This window comes from Pinus tabuliformis, chromosome X, assembly GCF_031772625.1.
Source record: "Pinus tabuliformis cultivar Carrire ecotype Pingquan chromosome X, CPIR1, whole genome shotgun sequence".
NCBI lineage: Eukaryota > Viridiplantae > Streptophyta > Pinopsida > Pinales > Pinaceae > Pinus > Pinus tabuliformis.
In genome coordinates this window covers 888077153-888086359 of record NC_142308.1, presented here as the reverse complement: position 1 = coordinate 888086359, position 9207 = coordinate 888077153, and positions in this window count along the sequence as shown.

The window sequence follows — 9207 nt, the reverse complement described above, 5'->3', positions numbered from 1 at the left end:
AATTAAGTTCATAAAGCAGACCAGGAACCTTCAAACATATCAGCGGGAGTTTGCAAGTGCGGTTCTGGAACTTCCTGACATGGCAGAGAGGGACAAGGTGTTCAACTTCATTATTGGATTAAAGCCTTTGGCACGCAATGAAGTGAAGAGGCAGAGGATTAGAACACTTGAGGAAGCTTTTGCTGCTATGGACAGGTTGGTGGAACATTATGATGAGACTTCTGATGATAGGAAGAAGAAGTCTGATAAGCCGAAAGAGAAGAAGAAGGATGATGCTTCGAAATCAGATGATAATTCGAAGACGAAGAAAGCCTTGAAGTGTTAGATATGTGTTGCACCACATACGATGAAGAATTGTCCTTCTAGACTGAAAGTGGTTGCGATTGCACAATCTAATACGAAGAATGAAGAAGCTTCTGTGGGGATGATGCAGTTACTTGGTGCTGTTGGTGCTACAGAGGTGGTCTCTCGGAGGGATCTTGAGAGGAACAGGTTGGAGTATGTTCGGACGAAGGTTGGAGGTGCTGGTATACTCACTATGGTGGATAGTGGGGCCTCTCACAACTTCATGGGTGAAGATACTGTGAGAAGAATTGGGCTTAAATTTGTATCGGTGAAGGCACAGATGAAGACAATCAATTCTCCTCCTGATAATGTTCTTGGTATAGCTGAAAAGGTGGACACGACACTTGGTGAGTGGACAGGGAAGGTCGACTTCACTATAGTGCGGATTGATGACTATGAAGTTGTACTAGGAATGGAATTCATGAAACAATTTGATGCTATGATTATTCCACATTTGAGGAAGCTATACATTTACAATGGAAGGGAAGATGTACCAATTGGTGTGCCAACCATTGGAGTGACAAGGCCTGATTGTAAGTTGGCAGTGATGCAAATGGAGGACGAGAAGCGGATGGAAGACATGAGTAAGCGGTTGTCTATGGTTGAGGCAAAGCTTACCGAGCAGTCATTGGTCATCAGGACACTTTCATATAGTATCTTGGATTTGTCAAGAAGGCTAGAAGTCGTCGAGGATGATGATAATGATGAGGAGGCATATGTGAGGCCGAATGTCCGGGGGGAGGATCGGGTCACTTATCTACTGAGGATGGAGATAGAAGATCCTGACAGATGGATTAAGATGATTAGTGAGGGTGAGCCTTGAGGCTCTACTCCCTTCACATCTTCTTAGATGACAAGAAGATGGGGCTCATTGTTAGCTGCTCATGGCAGTGAGTCCTTTAAAACAGGGTGAGCAGGTATGGCAGATGGTGCAGGAATGGCTTGGCATCAAGCATCATGACATGTTCCAGATGGGATGGAGTTTCCATGGACCTGAACATGGTGGAGAGGTTCTTGGTGAGTCCGAGATGTGGCAGAAATCCGAGATAGACTGGTGAAGGCATAAGAATGTTCACTCTCATGGCTTGAGCGTGACAATTGGATTAGCTACTGAACTAGTTTAGACATGGTGTCCGGAAGTGCACGGAGAGATGATGGCATCAGGGAGATGAGGAGGACAGTTCACAGGATGAGGACAACACATGGTGGAGATGGAGTTCTACATATGTTGCAGGGATGTTTGCAGTATGTGGAGGAGTTGACATCATGGACGAAGGATGAGACGGACATTGATGTTGATCTTGGTGGATGGATACCACGATGGTATGTTGTCGAGGACGACAACGATTTCAGGTGGAGGAGGATGTAACGTCCTGCAGTTCTCGGCGTGCAAGCAGATGTGCGTGCGCATGGGTAGAGCTAAACGGGTGAGCATTTGGCAAAGTGCGACTGCGGTTGGAGTAAAGTGCGAGCTCGTTCAAGTGTGCGATATGACAATATGCACATGTATGGAGGATGGGTGAGCATGTTATATGCGTGGGAGCATGACTTAGACTTGTATGGAGGCCGACCTACGTTTATGAGGAGCCGACATGGTAAAGTGAAGCATTTGCGATGGAGCAAGGGGCTTTGGGCGAGTCGGCTGGGCAGCTAGACTACGCCCTGCACTTGGTATAAATAGAAGTGCATTGGATGGCATTCAAATCATCATTCGAAGAACTCACTCACTCAAACATCTTCGCTAAAGAGGTAGTGTGTAGTTTTAGTGCGCAAGTCTAAGGGAAGGCACAGATTCTAGTATGCGCCCATTCTTGGGCAGGTGTGCACGGAGGTGACTCGCTTTATCTCGGTTGTGGGTGAAGGTGAGGGCAGGAGCGCCCGACAGTTGGGTGAAGGCGTGCATAGGTGTGTGGGACCCGGTTTGTGCGACAACTTGGCGTGGGTGTCTTGGCGACTTGAGTGAGCACCCGCCCAGCGTGCAAGTGTGCACGGTGACTTGGTGAAGTGTTGAGATTGTGAATGGAGGTGTCTCGGGCAGAGGCGCCCGTGTGTGGCGACTTGGAGGCGTGCCCAAGTTGGGCAAACAACACGATCGTGCGACAAGGTGAACGAAGTGTTGGTGAGTCATGCGGCGACCGTGCAGAGATGTCGACGAGCTAGGGAACCGAGTTTTGCCTTGGATTGTAAATTTGGCTAAGTATGAAACTTGGGATTTCCAAGTATACTTGTAAAGCTTTGTAAATTGTTGTATAATATATTGACTCAGGAAGACTCATTGTTCAGGGAGTTGCCCCTCCCTTTATATTGTGCAATTGTGTTCATCATTTATAATTGTTGTTGATAATGAATGTGTATGGGTGTTCATTGGTATAAAGGATAACATAATAATACTTGGTTGCGAAACACAAACTAAGTAGGAGTAAGTGGTTAGGTGTAATCCACGAACATAAGTATTTGTGAAAAGAAAGTGTTCAGTGATGCCGTGCTTCGCTAAGAGCGGTTGAAAGACTACCGCCGACTTGGGGGCATGACACTTCATGTCCAGCCAAGAGAGATCATTATCAAAATCTCCACCATCACCTTATCTTTAATATTTGAGGTGGAACAAATAATAATATTGATATATGTGAACTAAGTTGGATCATATGTGAACCAAGTTGTAATTTATGTGGTTACGGAAGACAATAGGTTTTATGAATGAAATTATTAAATTTGAAGTTGGCCCAATTTCATTTGGCTGAATTTATTGGATGGGATTCCAAATCTCAAGTTTTTTTTCGACCCGTTTCCAAATTCCAAATTTGTTTTTTAATATCCCATTTCTAAACGTCAAGTTTCTTTGGGACTGGTTTCCAAATCCCAAGTTTTTTTTAAAATACAACCATGGTTTATTTTTTATTATATTATTTATTTTTTTATCACATTAATTATATTTTTCACAAAAAAAAACTCCAATTCCCACTGACCAAAGTCCTGGCTTATTCATACTCACCAACGGAGTTGGCTCATTAAACTCTTCCAAATCCCAAACTTAACATGAATAAGTCAAATACAAGTACTTAAAATTTATTAAATAACAAAAAAATTATAGAAGAACAATAAAATCCTAAAGACTAAAGCTTACATAATCCTATGGTAATGTTGTTTTTGAATTTCATCTTGACAATGAAGGATATATTAATAAGGATTAAGTTAGAATAAAACTATTTTTAATGATATCTTTTTTTTTCTATTTGTTTATTTTGATCTTCAAATTTTGATATATTAATATTTTATTTATACTATACATAATTAAATTTTAAATTTATATATTTATAAAGAATTATAATAAAAGCATAAAATATACAAATTCAATATTTAAAACATATATATAAATATTATTTTTGTTAATTTTTTATTTTCAATATATATATATTATAATATTTTTTGAAAATTAAATATATAAAAATAGTTTAAATTTTTGTTTCTACTTATTAGTTTTAAACATATGTATTATCTATTTATTTATTTTCGGTATATTATACAAATTTAAATTATATAAATTTATATATTTATAAATAAATATAGTAAAAATGTATATTTGAATAAATGCAAAAGTAAAAAAACAAAAACATATATATATTAAAAAATTTATTATATCCTCTCAATATTTAAATATATAAAGTAGAAGTGTAATATTTTAATAAAATATAAAAGTTAAATTTATAAAAAATTAAATGTAAATTGAAAAAAGTAATGTTTAAATTTTGTTGTCATTTATTATATATGTGTTACATTTGTTACATTTTTGTTTAAATTATACACATCTAAATTATACAACTTTATATATTTATAAAAAGTTACATAAAAAAAACACAAAGAAAATTATGTTAATTTTTTATTTATATGATAAACACTTAAATCATATAAATTTATATATTCAAAAGTAATTATAATAGAAATATAATATTTGGATAATATTCAAAAGGTAAATATATAAAAACATCATATATCAATATTTTAATTTATATATATATATATATATATATATATATATATTAATTTATATATATATATATATATATATATATATATATATATATATATATATATATAATAGTATGTTATATTTAATGCCAAATTTTATTTTTATCCCAATTTTATAGAACTTTAAAATCATGAACACAAGGTAAATCAGCTAAATTGTAATTGATAATAACTAATAATTGCACCACATGTTGCAAAACAAATGTCGTAAGACAGTAGCATAGGAAAGAGTAGCATCAATCCTTTACTCTTCCATGATGAAAGTGAAAGTGTCACCAGCAACATCTGGATAAAAAATCATTGATGCAGTTAACACTCAAAACCAATTCAACCATTTGAAACATTGTGAAAACATACAAAAGGTTAAAAACTTTGTTTCTATATTGTAGAAGTCAAATGAAAAATAAATGGGACAAATAAAAAAAGTCAATAAACTAAAACTAGAATGCATATGGGCCAACATTATTTGAGTATACACCACGTCATCCTACAGTTGGATTCTGAATGTTTTGCAAGAATTTTTTTTTCCATCTAGAATTCAGGGTTTATCCTCCAAGGGTTCCTACTGATACTTGTCCACAATGTGGTCATATTGAATATTGTGTAGGAGTGCCTAGACTTCATAACCCTATGAGAAAGAAAGGTTCCTTCACTTTTAAGTGGCCTAATTGTTGTTAGACATCATTTTTTCACCATGAAACTTGATCGATATAAATAGATTTCTTCCCATATGTGAACATATTCCATTGAACTCCCTTAGAGGTCAAACAATAAAAACTCCCTTGAAGAAGATGAGAATTTTGGGAAAAATGGCTTGTATACCTTATTAAGTATGACCTACACACTTTTCCTATAAGTTTTTACGCATTCGTTGTACTTATCCCTCAGAACAGCACAGAACTGCGCTTTGTCTCTCACTATAGACCGCGTAGGGGAATCAAAGAAAAATGAAAGTATAAAGTCAGATCTCGAAGCATTGTTGGGCGAATATATCCCAGTTAAGAGCTATGAGGTCATATCTATTCAAGCCAAACCCCTCAGATTATGGACCTAACTCCCTTTCCTCAACGAACCTTAATCTCCAAATTAGGGGATGTGATCATCCTATTTTGGATCCGAAACTTCTTCCTCTTATCCTATAAATTAAGAAGAGGGTAGAGTGATTGAGGAGGTCACAAAAGATAGACTTATGTTACTGAATTGAGATTGGAATGCTTATCATCTAATGAAAGGGTTGGAGGCATTTGGGAGGAACCTCATGACATCAAGGAAAAGGTTGTAAGGTTCTTCTTTATTCTTGAATTAATACAAATGAATCCTTTTTCCATTGTATTATCTTACTGAAATGATGAATGGTTTAAAGTTCTTTAAATATTCATTAAGGAAATTTCAATTTCTAATCTACTTGATCATTAGATTAAGCTTGTCTGAATTGTTATGCTGCATATGCCTTTGATCTTTATTATGTTTTTGGTTGCAGGTATTTTCAAGCATTGAGAAGCTACATCTGACAAGTGGGGTTCTTCATCAAGAATTTTGCAAATAGGTTAGAGGCTTCTTCACCATATTTTATACTCATAATTCAAACAAAGTAATCTTTGTGAAAGAGTTATTCAATTGTTCTTTTGTTTCTAGTTTCCTTTAGGGTCTAGGGAGATCACTCTTGTAAGAAAGTCTGGGATTTACCCACCTAACAAATTGGCGACCATACTAGGGAATGCTACTTTTCTCTTCTCATTTATTGGTTTTACTTTCTAATATTCTTTGTCTAGCTGGAGCAAAGTCTTAGCAAATTTATGATCTTTCAAATCCTTTCGGTTGGATTTCTTTATTTTTATTTGTCTTGCATTTCCCATACCTACGCGGTTTCTGTTCATACACAGAACACATATATGCACAATTTGTGTGTTAAACAACTTGCGCATGTGCATTGCTTTACACTGCTTACTTGTGCACTTCCTAGAAATGTTTTAAAACTTTAAGTTTTCTTCTACCCATCTTCTTAATTTTTGTTTTAAAAGTGCCATCATATTTGTTTCATTTCTCCCATAAATTTTTTGAACTTGTTTGAGTGTTCTATGAAGTCTTTCTAATAATTGGCCTCTTTTGCAAAATTGGTTAAGGTTTTGTCTAACTTGTTTGTTGACTGATAAAAAAGAGATAGGTTGTCTTTAAGATTACTATATTTCTGTCTTTTTCTGTCAAATACACTAGATCCATTATCAATCTTGCTTATTTATGATGAATTTCTTTTTTTAATCACAAATTAGGGTTTCTTAAGAATTAGTGTTTCGATGATATGTGCGTCTTCTAATGATTGAAAACATAAGTCATTTTTATTCGAGTATTGAAGTTAAATCAAAATTACACTTTAAACATTGATTTCATAGCATTCATTCAAGCATTTTTCATTTTAAGGATTTCATTGGGTGTTTCGAATTTGAATTCCTTTGGTCATTGCTCAAGAATTTGTCTCAATTTCTTAACAATTTTTGCATGTTTTTTTTGTTCATTTTTGCAAAAAAATATCCCCCTCAATGCAAAGGATGGAATTGTGTCTGAGTGTTAATCACCTTTTTGTTTCACTATTTTTTGTCTTTGGAATTTTCACCCGATTTCCTTTACTTATAATTGATTGGTTCTTTAGTTGTATTAATGAAGGTAAATAGTCTTGTTTTTATTTCATTACTTTGGAATCGTCTTGTGTCTGTTTTGAAGAGTTCTCTTGCATGGATTACATTCACATACTTTTCAAAGAAAATTTTGCATAGATTACATCATGTGGTTTGCAACTTATATCTTTGAATTGCATTGAAAATCAGAAGTGATACATTTTGCACTTAACATTTTAAAGAAGAACCTTTTCACTTACTCTATCTATAATTCATCGAAATGAAGAGATTACAAATTTCATACTTGATACATTAGAGTTTTGAGTCAAGTCATAATACAAATAGTTTCACATCCATTTACCCTTTGAGTAAATAGCACCTTAATAACACGATGTTAATAAAAATCATCTAATTTTTTTATTAATTTTAGGGCTCCTAGCACCTACAATACCTTAAGTGCATGGCTTTGGAATAGTGAAGGAAGTAAACTTTCCAAAGCTACAGAAAAACAATAGAATCTTGAGTTAGGGAGAGAAATCCAATTATTTCGGTTTTGCTTTGGGGAGCTCTTCTTATACATGATTTAAGCATGAGATCATGTCGGATTAGGTGAAGTGCTCGTACCCAATGAAAGAGCGATTTTCATGTATTACAATGGTGTCATAATGTACTTGGGGTCACTTGAAAGTAAACCTCCAATTAACAATGTTGAGGGGCTCTCAAGGGAATTGAACTTTGTTACTATGCCCTTGCATGTACATCCAATTTGCAACTATTCCCCAAGGTAGAATTGTTGTATTTAGTAACATTAGGGACCATAATCCCTGGGATATTGCCGAAGGTGATGGTAGAGGGAAGGTCTTGTTGTAACTAGAACAGACATTGGCTAGAGTCAGTTGGATGTTTTGGAGGGTAATCTTCACTCAAGATGACATAAGTGAAGTTACATGCACCAGATCGTTTCATTAAACACACTACTACATGTAGGGGGGTTTTAAGACAATATATAAGACAATATTTGAGTCAATTGTCTTAACTTAAGACAAAAGGACACTTGTGTATTGTCTTAAATATTGTCTCTAAGAGGGTGTCTCAAAATATAATTTCTCAAAAATTTGGCTCTATAAAGAAAATATAGAACACATATTATTATTGTCTCTATAAAGACAAGAATTATTGTCTATTAAGAGACAATTTGATTTGTCTCTCTAGCGACAATTTCATTTGTCTCTCTAGAGACAACTTCATTTGTGTCTCTTTAGAGACAATTAAATTTTTGTCTTTTTAGAGACCATAGCCGAGATTAAAAACATATTGTCTCTATAGAGACTATATGTCCATAATTGAAACTATTGTCTCTCTAGAGACAATATTAAAAATTATTTAAAAATGAGTAAATAAAATCATTTTGAATGTTCTTTCAAGGTAGTTTCACATTCAAAGTTCACAAACAGTACTCGTGTATGAGAGAATCCGCCACAGAAATTCCTGTTTGATAGAAACCAGTGCATATGGGTTATTAATATTACCTTTGTTTAGCAAGAGGGGATTCAATTCATTACTAAATTTATGCCCAAGTTTTACTACTTCAAATGGGAGTCAGAAGTTTGGATTTAAGATGCTACGTTAGCTTTGATAAGAGTTCCATCTCCCAGTCTTACTATAGTTAAAGAAGAATCTGTAAACTGTTGAATGGAAACAACTTTAGATTTAGACAATGTGAATCTTTATGCAGAAATCAATTGAGAGCCTAATTAATGAAATGGCGATACCTTTATGTGTTCGACAAACAACATACCCACAAGAATACCCAGGCAGGCTTGATAGCCACAATTATCAACTATGTAAACCAATTTCAGAGTTAAAATAAATCCTCAGACATAACTAGAATTTCCAGAGAAAGTTTTAACAAGGCATAATATATTACAAGCGACAATCATCGCAACTAGCATTTCCCCCAATAGTACACAATGAAGGGCACTTGAGCATTCTTGAAATATTTGAAGAGTACAAAAATTTCTTGTGAAAAATGTGCAAGAGTATATAACGGAAAGAACTGTCTTAGCATATAAAAATAGCTTTGTAATGGAGTTGAACTAAGATAGCTTAGCCAACTCCACCGATGAAAACATTTGCATAGTACCCAAATCACATATAGAGAGATGTGATAATGCTATTCTAAGCCCCAAATACAAATCAGAATTGAATGTTGGAACTTAAGAGC